Source organism: Triturus cristatus, chromosome 6 (assembly GCF_964204655.1).
Source record: "Triturus cristatus chromosome 6, aTriCri1.1, whole genome shotgun sequence".
Classification (NCBI taxonomy): domain Eukaryota; kingdom Metazoa; phylum Chordata; class Amphibia; order Caudata; family Salamandridae; genus Triturus; species Triturus cristatus.
This window is the reverse complement of record NC_140589.1, coordinates 341,383,185-341,398,754: the sequence shown is the minus strand read 5'-3', so window position 1 is coordinate 341,398,754 and position 15,570 is coordinate 341,383,185.

Below are 15,570 nucleotides of genomic sequence, written 5' to 3'. Positions count from 1 at the left end.
TGTGTCTTAAGGTCCTCCGGACACAAGAGGACATCATCGCCCCACCAACAGTGCACCAGAAGCTGCGTTTGCAGAGTGGTGTAAAAAGGGGCATGGCCTCGGAGCACCTCTCTGCAACACAGCCCTGTGGCGTTTATACGAGGTACCTGGTGGACTAGTTGGCCCCCAGGGACCCTCAGGATTGAAGGGGAATCAATCCCCCAACTTAAAACGTGCCACAGGGCATGTTTGCACCGTGGTGCAAGGAGGGGGGCGTGGCCTGATGTGACAAGTGTGCAAACACTCCCTGTGGCATTTTTCAAGTTGGGTGATTTGGTCCCCTTGAATCCTGAGGGTCCCTGAGGGCCAACTAGCCCACCAGCTACCTCCAGCAAGCGCCACAGAGCTGTGTTGCAGAGTGGTGTAAAAAGGGGCATGGCCTCGGACCACCACTCTGCAACGCTGCTCCCTGGCGCTTACTGGAGGTACCTGGTGAGCTAGTTGGCCCCCAGGGACCCTTAGGATTGAAGGGAACTTAATCCTCCAACTCAAAAAGCGCCACACGGTGCATTTGCACACTTGTCAAATCAGGCCACGCTACCTCCCTGCACCACTGTGCAAACATGCAAACGTGCCTCCTGGTGCGTTGTAAATTGGGGGATTAAATCCCCTTGAGTCCTAAGAGTCCCTGGGGTCTAAAATAGCCCACAATGGTACCTCCAGTAAGTGCCACAGAGCTGTGTTGCAGAGAGGTGTAAAAAGTGGCGTGGCCTCGGACCACCTCTCTGCAAGGCAGCCCTGTGACGCATACTGGAGGTATCTGGTGGGCTAGTTGGCCCCCAGGGACCGCCAGTATTAAAACGCGCCACAGGGCGTGTTTGCAGAGTGTTGCTGGGAGCGGGTGGGGCCCCTGGCACGATGCCGATCTTTTTTTTCTTCTTTTTTTTAGAAGGGGGGCTGTGTGGCCCCCCTTCTTTTTCTTTTTTGGGGCCCTGGGGACCCCATCCCCCAGGGCCTGACCCTTTTAAAAAAAAACTAATCGAAACGGGAAGGGGGCCATGTGGGACCCCTCCAATTGCCAATTTTGGCCGCGGGGACCCCATCCCCCGGGGCATGGCCACATATATTATTTTTAAAGAGGTGGGCTGCGTGGCCCCCCTCATAAAGCCTCTATTAGCCTCAGGGATCCCATCCCCCGGGGCTGGCCTTTATTATTATTTATTTATTTATTGGGGGGGCACTTCTGGACTCCATCCCCGGGGCTTGGCCATCCCTTTTTAAATTTATTTTTGGTGGGGGCCGTGTGTCCCCCTCCTCAGGCCAATTATGGCCCGGAGACTCCATCCTCTGGGGCCGGCCTTTTATTTTTTATTTTAATGGGATGAGGTGGTCCCCCTTCCGGGCCACTTCTGGCCAGAGACCCCATCCCCCGGGGCCTGGCCACTTCGTTGGGGACCGTGGGGGGAGCCCCAATGCCCCCTTAGTCCCTGCTGGCTCCCCGCCTCCTGCGGGAGTCGGCATTGCTTTTCCACACGGGGAGCTGCTAACATGCTCCCTGCTCTCGCTACAATGAAGCAAAGCGGAGTTTGCAAAGACAGGGCGGGAGCTGCATGGCTGAAATTATAAAAACATAATGCTTTTTTGGGCCCTGGGAGTCCTTGTGGGACTCTCTGAGCAGGCCGGGGGGGGGGGGGGTCAGGGTGTTTCTACCCTGCCCCCTTTTCTTGTTTTTCACCTTTGTTTTTATCGTTTTCTTGTGACTCGGTTCTACCGAGTCACAAGATGGCTACCAACACTTCCTGGTTTGGAGTGTTGGCAGCCAATCACAGTGAAGCTCGTGGTCTGGAGGGTTCGCGAATCCACTGCGTCCCTAGATATCGAAACTTTTATTTTTTTAATTTCTCAGCAACTACTGAACGGATTTACACCATTTAACAACAAGCATTGGCATAGCCAATAGGTCTCGCCTTTGGGACCTTATAAGTGATTAGCCATGCAACAGTTGATGTTGTTGCACCAAGGATATTGTACTGCATAACTAAATACTTATAAGGTTCCAAAGGCGAGACCTATTGGCTATGCCAATGCTTGTTATTTAATGAACCCTCAACAGCGCTGTGTGTGCCATTGATAAGTGGTGAGAAAGGTTTCTTAAATTAGATCATGGGTGAAAACACAGAGACCAAAGGGGATGGACCCCTTTTATTGAAACATGTAGGGACAATAAAGCTGTCTCCGAATCTAATTCAGCCCGTGGATGAGATACATCTGCGAACGTAAAGGGAGGGGGGAGTTCATGGGCAGGAAACAAATGCTGTGTGTGTTAGCTGTGAAGTGAAAACCCTGCCTGCAACTACAGATCGGAGAAAGTAAATTAACAAAATAGTGCAATGTCAACCATTTACTATGAAAGCGAGTTCCACTGAGACTCGGATAGCGAGCGCATAATACAAAATGGATTCTAAATACTTTGTGGAACGTTTCATTCATGTCTAACTCCGTGCAGTCTCCATTGGCCATTATGAACACAGTGCAAAAAGACAACTTTAAAAGGTAACTCAAGCACTGTCCTAACTTAACTTATAACAAGCTACATATGCAGGAGTGGGGCAGAGTAAGCAAGTATGTGGAATGGCATTAGAGATTGGGAGGTCTAAGCAAGAGCGTGTGGGGTTCAGTGCAAGCAATGTGGGAGGAAGGCACATGTTAAGTTGCAGGTTCCATCGCCTGAGGGGGGTGGAAGGGGCAAGCAACATCGGGGCAGTTAATGACGACGCAAGCAATGCCAAAGCTACAACGACGGGGCAAACAACAACAATAGAGAAACAACGGGGAAAAAAGCAACGAGCCCCATGGGTAAAAACACAGAGACCAAAGGGGAAGGACCCATTTTTTTTAAACATGTAGGGACAAGAAAGCTGTCTCCGAGTCTAATTCAGCCCGTGGATGAGATACATCTGCGAACGTGAAGGGAGGGGGGAGTGCATGGGCAGGAAACAAATGCTGTGTGTGTTAGCTGTGAAGTGAAAACCCTGCCAAGTGAGAGGGTGGGAGCCAATGATGGAGAGGGACATGTGAAGGGAATGAGGGGAAAGCGTTAGTAGGCTGATGGCAGAGAAGAGGTGAGCGAAAACACGAAGGGAAAGGTAGCGAAATAGAAGATGAAAGGCCTTGCGGAGAAAGCAAGGAAGAAGTACAGAAAATGGTGAAGACAGACACGAAAATAACGAAAAGGCAGATATAGGCACTACAAAGATAATGGGCAGCGAGAGGCGGCAAAGTATTAAAAGATAATAGGCAAAACACAAGGAGGTAGGGGTACAATCACCTTTGAGTAAAGAAAATGAGAGAATAAGCAAACCATCTAGCTGCGAGAGAGCACGAGAAACCGGTGGGTGGAAGATCCCCTTTAAAGAGTATGGAAAATGAGAAAGTAAATGAGACATCGGGATGCGTAAGAGAAACAGCAGGGGATAAGATCACCTTCGAGTAAGGAAAATGAAAGAATAAGCCAAACATCTGGTAGGGAGGAGAAACGGCAGTGTGAGTAAGAGAAGCAGAAGAAGGTGAGATTCACAGGCTCGGGAGGGGGCATTAATGGGAGAACCTGGGTAGACACTGGAGACAGGCACTGGGGAGGATGAATAAACAGGTCAACAGGGAGCGATTTAATTTAAAGAAGGGTAGAAAGCGATACAGAACGGTGTACAGAGAGGGACGCCCAGAAGAAGGAAGGCAAAGGAAAGGTACGGAGTCATAAAAATAATGGGAGAGATGCAAGGAGCAGAGAGAAGAGAGGCAATCGAGCGTAGAGGCAGACAGAAAGAGATAGACAGGAGAGAGACAGGAAAAAATGCAGGAGGGTAGAATGATGCATAGTGAAGCGATGCAACGAAGTAGATTGGTATTGTGAATGGAGTAAAGTGAGAACCAATGAAGGATGGGATGAAAAAATATAAGAGATAAAAGAGGTGGACACAAGTTAAGAAACTAATAGGGAGGACACATAGTACGAATGAGCGGAGAGAGGTAAGCAGAACGGAAGAGAATAAAGTGAGGGCGGCGAAGAGGAGAGGGTTGGAGGAATCAAACGAGAAATGGAGCAAAAGGGTCGAAAGACATAGGGGCCTCAAAGGAGAGAAGAGATGTGTGGGTAGACAACAGAGAGAGATGTGTCTACTGTAAAATCTGCTGGGTGGGCTTTATCAGTGTATGGGTGACCGTACAGAAGGGTGAGTGGACAATAGAGAGGAGTATGTGGACAGCATAGAGAGATAGGTAGACAGAAGAGAGGTTTGGGGAAGTAAAATGGTATGGGTAGCTGCCATAGAAGAATAGGTGTACAGCATAGAGAGATGGGTAGACTTGAAGAGAAGTTTGTGTCAGTAGAGTGGTATGGGTGGATTCCAGAGAGGAACTGGTGGATGTTTCAGAAGATATGGGTGGAAAGTAGAGTGGTCTGAGGACAGAAGAGAGGAATGAATGGACAGTAGTGAGAAGTGGGTGGACTATAGGTTAGGATAGGTGGACAGTAGAAATGCATGAGCTGACTGTACAGTGGGTAAATGGACAACAGAGAAGAATAGGTGGAAATCATATAGAGATGGGTAGATAGAAGTGAAATCTAGGGAAAACAAAGAGAGATGAGTGGACAGTGGGGAGAGGTAGATGGACTTTAGCAATGGGTGGGCTAGCCGTACAGAGGAGCGGGTGGAAAATAGTTAGTAATGAGGAGTGAGGAAGCCCACTGAAAGGAGGGGTGGGGAGGAATGATGCAAGAAAGATAAAGAGCATCGGGGAGAACATAACAACAGCATGTGAAAGAGAAACAACAAAGAGGGGGAGTGAGAATCAACTATAGGAAATCGAAGACAAAAACAAACAGAGAATTCTGGGGGAGGGAAGAGACTGAAACACTAATAGGAGCGATAAATAATAACAGCAGGGAGAGTCACTAGGGCAGAGAGATATAAACAGAAGGGAAAGAGAAAGAGATAAGTGTGGGGGGAGCAGATGGAGGAAGAGTGAAAGATCTATTGAACATTAAAGGGTAACACCAGAGGAGAGACAGAGCAGGTGACGGGCGCAAAAGGAAGAGCAACAGCAGGACAGGGCAAATCAACAGAGAGGATGAGTCCAGAAGCAGCAAATGGAGGGTGTGAGAAACAACAGAGCTAGGCGGCGCGTAGGGATGGGACAGCAGGGAAACTACAGTAACAGGAAAGACAGGAACAGCAGTGGAGACAAGGTCTCGGAATTTATTAACATAGGATAGGGAAACAGCAGACTGTGGAGCAGTGAAAGAAGAGATAAGGTGAGCGAAGATGTGGCGTAACGACAGAACAGCTGGTTTTGGAACTGGGCATACAGATTTGAGTCCCGGCGTTAGCTCATCAGCCTGTGATTCTGGGCAAATCACTTAATCTCCCCCTTCCTACCAAAAATGAATGTGTCCTTGAGTAATTAAACCAGTGCTTAAGTAAAGCGCTCCAATACCTTCAAGTTGAGGTCGCGCCACATAAAAACTGCAACAGAAAAAAACGGGGGTGGAGTAGAGGGAAAGGCAGAGGAACAGAAGTGGGGGAGCAAAAGGAGAGACAACAGGGAAAGACAAACAGAAGGGGGGCAGAAACAGCAAGCGGGAGAGCAACGGAAAGGAGATAGAAAAGCGAAAGCATTGGCCGCGAGGCAGTAAAAGTAACGCCGCGCGGCCGTAAAAGCGAAAGTCATCGCGATCGCTCTGAAAGTGAAAGTGATCACGATGACGTGCTAAAGCACGAGTTTTCAAAGTGCTGCTGAAGGCTAGCGGTTCGCACGTGCACGCTCGCGTGAACGCGAGCGCTAAGCCAGCCAGCAGCACTTTGAAAACTCACCTCCAAAATGTCTCTCCGAGCCAGCGCATGCGCTGGGCTCAGCAAGACCTAAAAAGGACTCTTTCTGAACCAAGGGCTACCTTTGTGCCAAATTTGGTATAATTATATATAAATGTAGCCATGACTAAAGTTTCCTATGGAAAATAACATTGAGAAAACACGTTTTGGGACCCCCCTTTTTCTCGGCACCCACTTCCCAAATCACCCCGAAACTTTCAAGACAGCAGCTGACTGGAGCGCCCCACTAGTTTTGAAAATTTCGCTAAGATTCGCCAAACAACGCTAAAGTTTTTAGGAAAAAAAAAATGCTTTTCCTATGAAAAATAAGTCCTAACTATAACTACCTACTGGCGACCGCCAGTAGGTTATAAATATATATATATATATATATATATATATATATATATATATATATATACATATATATATATATATATATTAAGGGTGGGCGACAATTTCCGTTTCGCTTTCTGAAATTGTGAAATTTCGACATTTTCGCGTTCCGCGAAAATGTCGAAACTTCCGCGATCCGCGGCAGAACGGAAATATGCAGGGCAGGATTCATTCTGGCACGATGCTCCTGTCATTAAACCTCAACAGGAAGCCTTACAGATTTAAATACAGTATGTGCCCGAGTTGAAGGTCAAATTCAGTAATGCATTAATCAGCACAAAAGATTCGTGAGCACGGTGGAGGCTAGGCAGGTGTGCTTTTTCCCCATATCTACAGTCAACAATTTGCTGTAATCCTTGATGGAGGTCTTTGCATCCATGAGTTTCTCGAGCGCAATCCCCGTGTAGTTCCTGACACTAGGAGGTTCTGTCTCCTCATCTGCTGCTCTGGTCGGTCTCTGACCCTTTATAAACAAAGAGGCATGTGAACTGCATAGAAGCCCCGACGTTTGGGCCCAGCCCACAGCGGTGTGCAACGTCTTCCCAACCTTTCCCCACTATGATGGACAGCTCACTCGAGGGACCCCAGCGCCCATCGGCGCGGTGGCAAAAGTTACAGACACACATGGTCTCTGGAGACAACTCTTCTGGCCCTTTACGCAGCTGTAGTGTAGGAAAAGCACTATACATTTACCCGCCGAGGTAGCACTTACTTATTAGCCAGTAGAAAGTACTACAGTTGAGTAGAGGTATTGCACAAAACTGTGGCATCTTCTTGGATAAATATGCAGGGCAGGATTCCTTCTGGCACGATGCTCCTGTCACAAAAATTAAACCTCAACAGGAAGCACATACAGATATAAATAAAGCAGGTGCCCGAGTTGAAGGTCAAATTCAGTAACGCATTAATCAGCCCAAAATCTCAGCGAGCATGCGAAATTTTGAGTGTTCGCGGAGATTTTTTGCCGTTTCGCAATATTTTGCGAAAGGCAATTTTGCAAATTCCACCCACCCTTAATATATATATATATATATATATATACGCTCCTTCTTCCACTCGAAATTAATTTTGTGTACCATGACATAATGTATATTTGAAAACCGATACACGGTTGATGATTACTGTATAATGTGCAAATATGAGTTCATGTAACTATATACATATTTGAGCAAGGTACTTGTGAAATCATTCATAAATGAATAGAAGTAGGTGGACAATATGAGTACATATACTCACTACAAAATGGCGCCTTTGTTAGATTGAATGCGCTAGTACTTTCCTTGTGTTCATGAAAATAGCAAAGTTGAAAAACATGGCGTTTCCGATGTGTCATTGACATCAAGAAAGGCATTTTTGCCGAAACGCGTCTGTTGCAGGTCATCTGAATAAACTTTCTTTACAACGCCCCCGGGAGTGCGATATCTTCTTTTTGGATTAAGAGGAGTGGAGCGAAATAGTATTGCGGAGTCCACAGCCGCAAAAATAGCACCCGTCTGCGAGTGCCCTGTTTTTTGAGTGGAAGAAGGAGCGTACATATAACACGGAGGCACCACCGCGACTGCTGTAAGCGCCATAAGAGGATCACGTTGGGGAGCAGGAGTGACGACCTGCGTCTCGGAGGACACGCAGGGGATCAGGACTACTATCACCGGTTAGCCCAAGCTTTTTGTTTGATATAAACGGGCAGTATCACATTAGCGGCAAGGCAAGGGGGCGCAAGAAATATAAAAGTACAACAACCAATGCGATTGGCCAAAGACACAGTGACTTAAACGGGGAAGCCATGTTTTGTGAACTAACACGTCGTGAGGCAGCAAAACATATGTTCAAGACACAAGGTGCAGTAGGGGCTCGTTCCATTGCCCCAGACCTTAGACAACTGAGAAATAAACTGACTGAGACTATGTCCAAACTAGAGCGATTATATGAGCGCGAGACACGCAAATGGTGGGAAGCCACCAGTTTGCAAAGTTGCATTGACGAAAATAGAGTCCCAAGGGGTTTGCGAGTATATATAGTGCCCTCGTATGAGAACCAAGACCCACAGTTACTCACGGACTGGGCGGAACATACAGCACAATATTGCCGAGGAACATTGGGCATACTGGTGAAATACGCCTGGAGTTACCGGGACAAAACGCTCAGCGAAATCAAGGAATTGGAAGATGAATTGGCTAAGGAGGAGGAGGATAAGAAATAGATTGAGGAACCTATGGGTCAAATGAAGGCAAGATTGCAAAAGTACGAGCAAAACATCAAATATCGAAAACAAGAAAAATGTGTACGGGACGAAAACGATTACTTGCAGGGCAGGGTGTTGACATTTGCCCGCAAGTTTGATGGCCCGAGGAAAGAGCTAGGTTTAAGATCAAAGCAATCGCCGCAAAGAATAGAGACCTCAGAATCTGATGTTACAGAGAATGAGTCCAGTGATGAACAAGTGGGAAGACCAATGGAAGGGAGGAAAACCGTGAATCCTTTGCACGACGAGTTCCAAATAATTCGCCACTCCTGGCTACAGGGGGGGCAAGAACAAGCCACCGGAAGGAGGCGTAGAAAAACACGATGGGCCGGTGGTGGCAGGAAGAGGAAGAGGCAAGGCACCCGGATGGGTGAACTGCAAGAGATCAACCAAGAGACAGTAGATATGTCAAAATTAACGGTGGTCAATCTAATGGATAAACCCCTTTCACAGCTTGAAGAAAAAGTACTCAGTTTAGGATTAACATTCTGTCCTAGCAATCATCTAGAGTACACACAAACTAGAATTGATCTTTTCAACTTTGTGCGTAAATTAAAATTACACAAATATTTTAAAATAAGATCGAGTATGAGAGATCATAAAGGGGTAACATCAAGGTTGACAGCCACGGATGTACTAACTGGCAAAGATTTACCTGCAATGGAACTCCTGGAAAATCTTAGATTAGAAATTGAGGACAATTCGACATCGACTGAGGACATGGCAGAAAGAGCAAGGAATATGGGTATTGACCAAGAACGGGAAGAGAGTCCGTTTAAACCTAAGTCACTCTTCAACCCACAAATGCCATTGGATGCCATAGATGTTTTTTCTGAAACTATGGTAAATGACCTTTTAAAATTCAGGTTCAAGAATACAACAAAATCATCTCCTAGTAAGTTATCGAAATTGGAAAAATTGGCACTACAGAATTTGATGCAGGATCAGTCTGTTATCATAAAACCTTCTGCTAAAGGGGGGAATGTGGTACTACAAACTAGGGAACAGTATTGCAATGAGGCTTTATGTCAATTATCAGATGTAAAATGCTATAAAAAAACAACTGGTGAGACGTATCAAAGTAGCATTAAGCCCTATGATGAATTGATCAGTAAATGGTACAACAAATTGATGCTGGGACCGGAAGAACATTTGTTCCTACACAGCTCAAATCCTGTGATCCCTATCTTTTACCACATTCCCAAACTACATAAGGACATCCTGCAGCCACCCAGTAGGCTGATTGTATTGTCTCTGAAGGGATTGACCGAACACTTATCAATGTTTATTTTATTTTTTTTTATTTTTTTTAGTGGGTAAAAAAGCTTTATTGTGCAGAGAAAAAGGGTACAAGCACGGGCCTACAACCTCCTGGGCCGGCCGCCAGTATTCAGAGATGTTCAAGCAGTTCAAAAAACAATGACTGGCCCACAGGGGCTCCGCTAAATTACAGGAGATCAGACTGCACATAAGGGACGTCAGGATACACCCTTTTTAAAAAAAAAAAAAAGAAATTAAATAAAAAACCAAAAAGCAAGGCGAGAAACATTGAAAGGGCGTCTAACCACAGCAGAGGAACTCCACACCCGACCACCATAGGGTGGTCAATAAAAAGGGGGTCTGAGAGGGAGGGGGGGGCCACGGGAAAACCAAACCTATACACAGATGAACAAATTAAGCAAGGAACCCTCAAGGATCAGGGGGACAAGGCAACCTCAGACGCATCCACCAGGGGGGGAGAACAGATAGACCCTCGATACACATTCCACTGACCCCAGATTCTACCCCATGCCCCCGGTTTACCACGAGCCACATACACCGTCTTCTCCCTGAACATGCACCAGTCCATGTTCTCCTTCCATACGGACACGGTGGGAGGCCGTTGGGAACCCCAAAGCTGCGCAATATCTCTCTTTGCAATCATGTTCCCAAGGGCCGCCCACCGAGCCTGGGCCGCATTATAGTCATTGGGCTCCCACACATTCAGAACACATCGGCGCACCTCCGGCAGCAGAGCGACCCCAGTGACTCGTTTCATAACATCATGCACCTGGCGCCAATATTTCGCCACCTCGCGGCACTCCCAGAGGATGTGGAGAAAGGTGGCACTGAGCCCGCAGCCACGCTTACAGAGCCCGTTGTCAGAAAACCCCATCGAGACCAAACGGGGACCCGTCACATAGACACGATGGAGAATCTTAAGCTGGACCAGACGGAGACGGGCCGGGATGGCAACCTCCTTAGGGGATGACAGCACAGACTGCCAGTCCTCGTCATCCAACTCAACCCCATCCCCCGTCCACGCCTCCCGAAGACGCACCAAGAGATCAGCCCGATTATTTATTCGTTTTTTATAAATCAGAGAGATAGTACTGTCGGGCATGTGTCCGTCGAGTATACGGTCCTCGAGAGGCGAAGCAACAGGGACCGTGGTCCCCTCCCCAAAGACAGAGAGTAGGGCGTGCTGAACCTGGGCATAGCGGAAGAACTCCCTTTCACTAAGCTCCTACTCGCTCTGAAGCACCGCGAAGGATTTAACCGCGCCTTTAACCCATAGGTCCCCCACTCTGCTAATGCCGATCGTATCCCAGTGCTCAAAGCCTTTCGTTGTCCAGAGGCTTCCCAAGCGCTCTGAGGCGAACAAAGGAGTAGCACACGTTAAACGCTCACTCCAGCCCACAGCTACATTCGCCGCCTTCCACACACGTACCGCAAGCCTAGTAGGGCCCGTGAGAGTCCTCCCGGCAGATCGAGAGTAAACCGCTCTGTTATAGTTACCGCCGGGAAGCAGGAATTTATCCATCTCATATGCCGGGTTCGAACCAGGAGCGTACGTAGCATGGTTAATGGCAGACAGCTGGGAGGCCCAATAGTACCTTCTAATGTCAGGAAGCGCGACCGCCGGATCCAACGAAACGTACACCCCCAAGTATTTAAAGCCGGATTGAGATGTTTGAATCGGAAGCCGAGGCGGTAAGAGAGGAAGGCCACCGGAGATAGGATACACGCAAGATTTGGACCAGTTAATTATCAACCCCGAATTCCTCCCGAAGGAAGTAAGGACATCAAAAAGCACATTGAGCGACTTCCGCGGCGAGGTGAGGTACAAAAGAATGTCGTCCGTGTACAACGAGACCCGATCCTCGAAGCCCGGGGCCCACCGGATCCCTCTGATCGAGGGCTCCCAGCGGAGCCAGGCAGCGAGCGGTTCCAAGGCGAGAGCAAAGAGCAGAGGGGACAACGGACACCCCTGCCTAGTACCCCTCCCGAGAGCGAAGGGCCGAGAAACCCGCCCATTGACAACAACCTGAGCCATTGGTCCAGCATAGAGGAGCTTAACCCAACTAATAAACCCCTCCCCAAAGCCAAACTTCGCCAAGACGGCCCAAAGGAATGGCCACTCGATGGTATCAAAGGCCATCGTGGCGTCTAAGGAAACCAATATGGCCAGTTCAGAGAGGTACTCCGCCCTAGCGAGGACGCCGTGTAGACGCCGCAAGTTGAGAGCGGTATTCCGATGAGGGATAAAGCCGCATTGATCCGGATGTATCAAATCACATATAACTCTCAGCAAGCGATTAGCGAGGACCTTGGCGAGGATTTTCGGTTCGGCATTTAGTAGGGAAATAGGCCTATATGAGGCACAGCGGTCTCGTGGCTTACCGTCCTTGGGAATCACAACTATAGTAGCCAGACGCTGGTCGTCGGGGAGGGAACCCCGCTCGAGCGACTCCAGAAACATACGACGGAGGAAGGGCGCGATTTTATCCGGGCGTAGTTTATACAGTTCAATCGGCAGTCCGTTGGGGCCCATAGCCTTGCCCGAGCGAAGGGAACGAATCACGGTAGCAATCTCATCGACAGACAGTGAGGCCTCCATCTGCTCACGGTCCTCGACGGATAAGCCGGGCAAGGCAATATCCCGCAGCAAGAGACGAGAGTCATCCTCATCTCTATCAGACACCGGGGAGTACACCGCCCGGAGGTGGTCCGCAAAACACTCCACAATCTCACCAGGGTCAGTCACACACACTCCATCCAAAATCCGAAGCTCCGGGACCACACGATTCACTCTCTCCTTCTTATCCAACCAAGCAATCAGTTTACCCGCCTTGTCCCCGGCATCATACAACCTACCCTGCTGCTCCCTATACATGGTCTTGGCAGCGTCCATAACAAGAGACTTATATTCAAACTGCTTCAAGCTGAGGGCATGAAGCCCATCCTGAGTGACACCCGTCTCCAAAGCTGCCTCCAGCCCCGATATTTCGATCTCCAGCTTCACCACCGCCTCATTCTTGACCTTCTTAGCCTCCACTATCTGGGATAGGGCATGCCCGCGGAGCACTGCTTTGAAGGCTTCCCACAGGGACACTGAGGACAACACCGACCCCTCATTCTCGAGAAAATACTGATCAATCGACTTAACCAGGCTATCACGAATCTTGGGGACTCGTAAGTACCAAGGGTTAATAGGGGCGATCCGCCCAGCGGACCGCGTCCCGGTGTCGAAAAGCAACCACAGTGGGGAATGATCAGAGATACCCCGGGCCAGGTGCTTAACCTCTCGAATCCGGGCAGTCTGGGCCGCGGGCATAAGAAAATAATCCAATCTGGAGAGGCTCCCATGGGCCCCAGAGTGAAATGTGTACTGACACTGTGTCGGATGCATTAACCTCCAACAATCCACCAGACCGAAGGTATCCAAGAGCCCGCCGAGCCACGCCTGGGCAGCAGGGAGGGCCCTGGGAGGGTGGCGATCCAGTTCACCCGAAACAACCGAATTAAAATCCCCACCCATAAGCAAAAGACTGTCAGGAAGCTCAAGCAGCATACGACCCAAGTCTGAGAAAGTGGAGTTCTGGAGGCCCGGGGGAACATAAACCGAAACCAAGGAAAGGGACTGTCCCTCCCACCTCCCAGTCAGGGCCACATAGCGCCCTCTATCGTCTAGGACAACCCTGGTGATCTCTAGCGGAAGTGAAGATCGTAGGAGAATGCCCACCCCTCTAGAGCCGGTGGTGAAACCGGAATGGGCCACAAGTCGGTAGCCCCCCCTGTTCATGGCATGACAAACATTACCAACCAAATGCGTCTCCTGTAAGAATACCACATCAGGAGTCAAACGACGCAAATATTGCAGCACAACCCCCCGTTTGATACGATCCCTCAATCCGTTGACGTTCCAAGACATCAATCTCAACCCGTCCCCCCCCATCCCCCCCAGTAGATCAAGGGTCCCCCAGCAAATAGCACGACACCTGAAACTGAAACAGAGCCAATACCTCGCCTTGAAAACAAAAAACACAAATCCAAACAACCCCTCCCACCCACCAACCCCCCCCCCAAATTCAACTCCCCCCACCTTGCACCCCTGCGGTCCAAAAAACCACCCCAACTTGCAGTGTGCCTGTCGCCCTACAAACCCCATTCTACGAAAAGTCCCCGGAGGAGGAGAGGGACCCGTCCCTGCCCGCCCCCAACACAGATCATAATTAAACAAAATGTACAAAAGAAGTAGAACCCCGCCGAACAAAACAAAATGTCAAAGTCAAGGACCAAAAGTCACTCCAAAGGAGGCCCGCCACCCTCGGTACCACCAGAAGGCCCAGGCCGGTCACCCCGGTCCGGCAGAGAATCCAACCAGTCACTCACAGTCGCAGGACAATCAAAAAAGGTAGTCCGGTCTTCCTATTCCACTCGGAGCCTAGCAGGAAAAAGCATGGAGTACTTAAAACCCAGGTCCCGGAGACGGCGCTTCACCCCCTGGAAGCCCATCCGCTGTTTCTGGACAAGTTGGGTGAAGTCCGGGAAAAAGTTAACGGATGAGTTCTCATATCGGACCGGGCCATGTACCCGTGAGGCCTGCAGAATCGCATCTCGGTCTCTGTAGTGAAAAAGTTTTGCAACAATAGGCCTCGGGGGAGCTCCCGGTCGCGGCCGACCGCCTGTGACTCGATGGGCCCGCTCCACGGCAAAGAACTTACTCAGGCCAGCGGGGGCAAGCTGGTTGAGGATGAGATCTTCAACCATAAGATCAACCGGGCGATTGTCGAAGGTCTCTGGAACACCTATGACGCGGATGTTATTGCGTCGAGCCCGTACCTCGAAGTCCTCCAGCCGCCGGGCCATCAGGTCGTTGGCCGACTTGAGGTCGCCAAGAGCAGTCTGCAGGTCCGACACATCCGTACCAAGGGTGGACGTCCGCAAGTCCAGCGATTGAACCCTCTCATTGGTCTTAGAGAGATCCGCCCAAATTAGCGTAACATCAATGGCCACCGTGTCGATTTTACGGGCCAAGGCCTCGTACTGTTTAGCGATGGTCTCCTTGATGCCGTTAATGGCGCCCATGATGTCCTGCAATGACAAATCCGGAGGGACGGACGGAACACCACCAGCGTCATCCGTAAGAACACTGGCCGTCCCAGGGGACCCTTTACCCTGAGTGTAGCGGTCCATGTTGTTAGTCTGGACCGGTCCCCCACGTAGGGATGTCTTGGTCTTACGCCTCTCGGGATCCCCCTTGCCACCCATGTTGAACCACGCTCACCGAAGGGGACCACCGAACGAGCGTCGAAGGGGCACAGGCGAAGCAGACACGATCCGTACTAGAGACCGCAATGTGGCGGTGCGAGAGGATCAAAGTCAATGGGCACACTGGTATCAGACGGAGGCAAAGGCACCAAGCGAAGGCCGAGTGAAAACCCAGCCGCACAAAGCAACTCCACGGTCCAGCCACTCAGAGATCCAAAAGTGAAACCGAAAGTGATGGGACGGCCGCTGGCACAGCCCGGATGCCGTTGTTGTTCAACTACGCCCCGGCTCCACAGTTCACCTTCGCACAGGGCACAGCCATCAGTTGGGCCTCAAAAGTTCAAACCACCATAGATCAGGTCTCCCAGGTCCGATTTGGTTTCTGAAAAGAGTTTAGGGTTCAGCCAACGTTCATCTTCCAGAATCCGTCAACCAAGTCAGGATAAAGTCAGGATAAGTTCCGAGGAGCAGCGAGGGTCCGGGGAGCCCTGTGCTCACGCGACCATCATGGATGCGCGCTAGGCTCCTCCCTTCTCAATGTTTATTGAT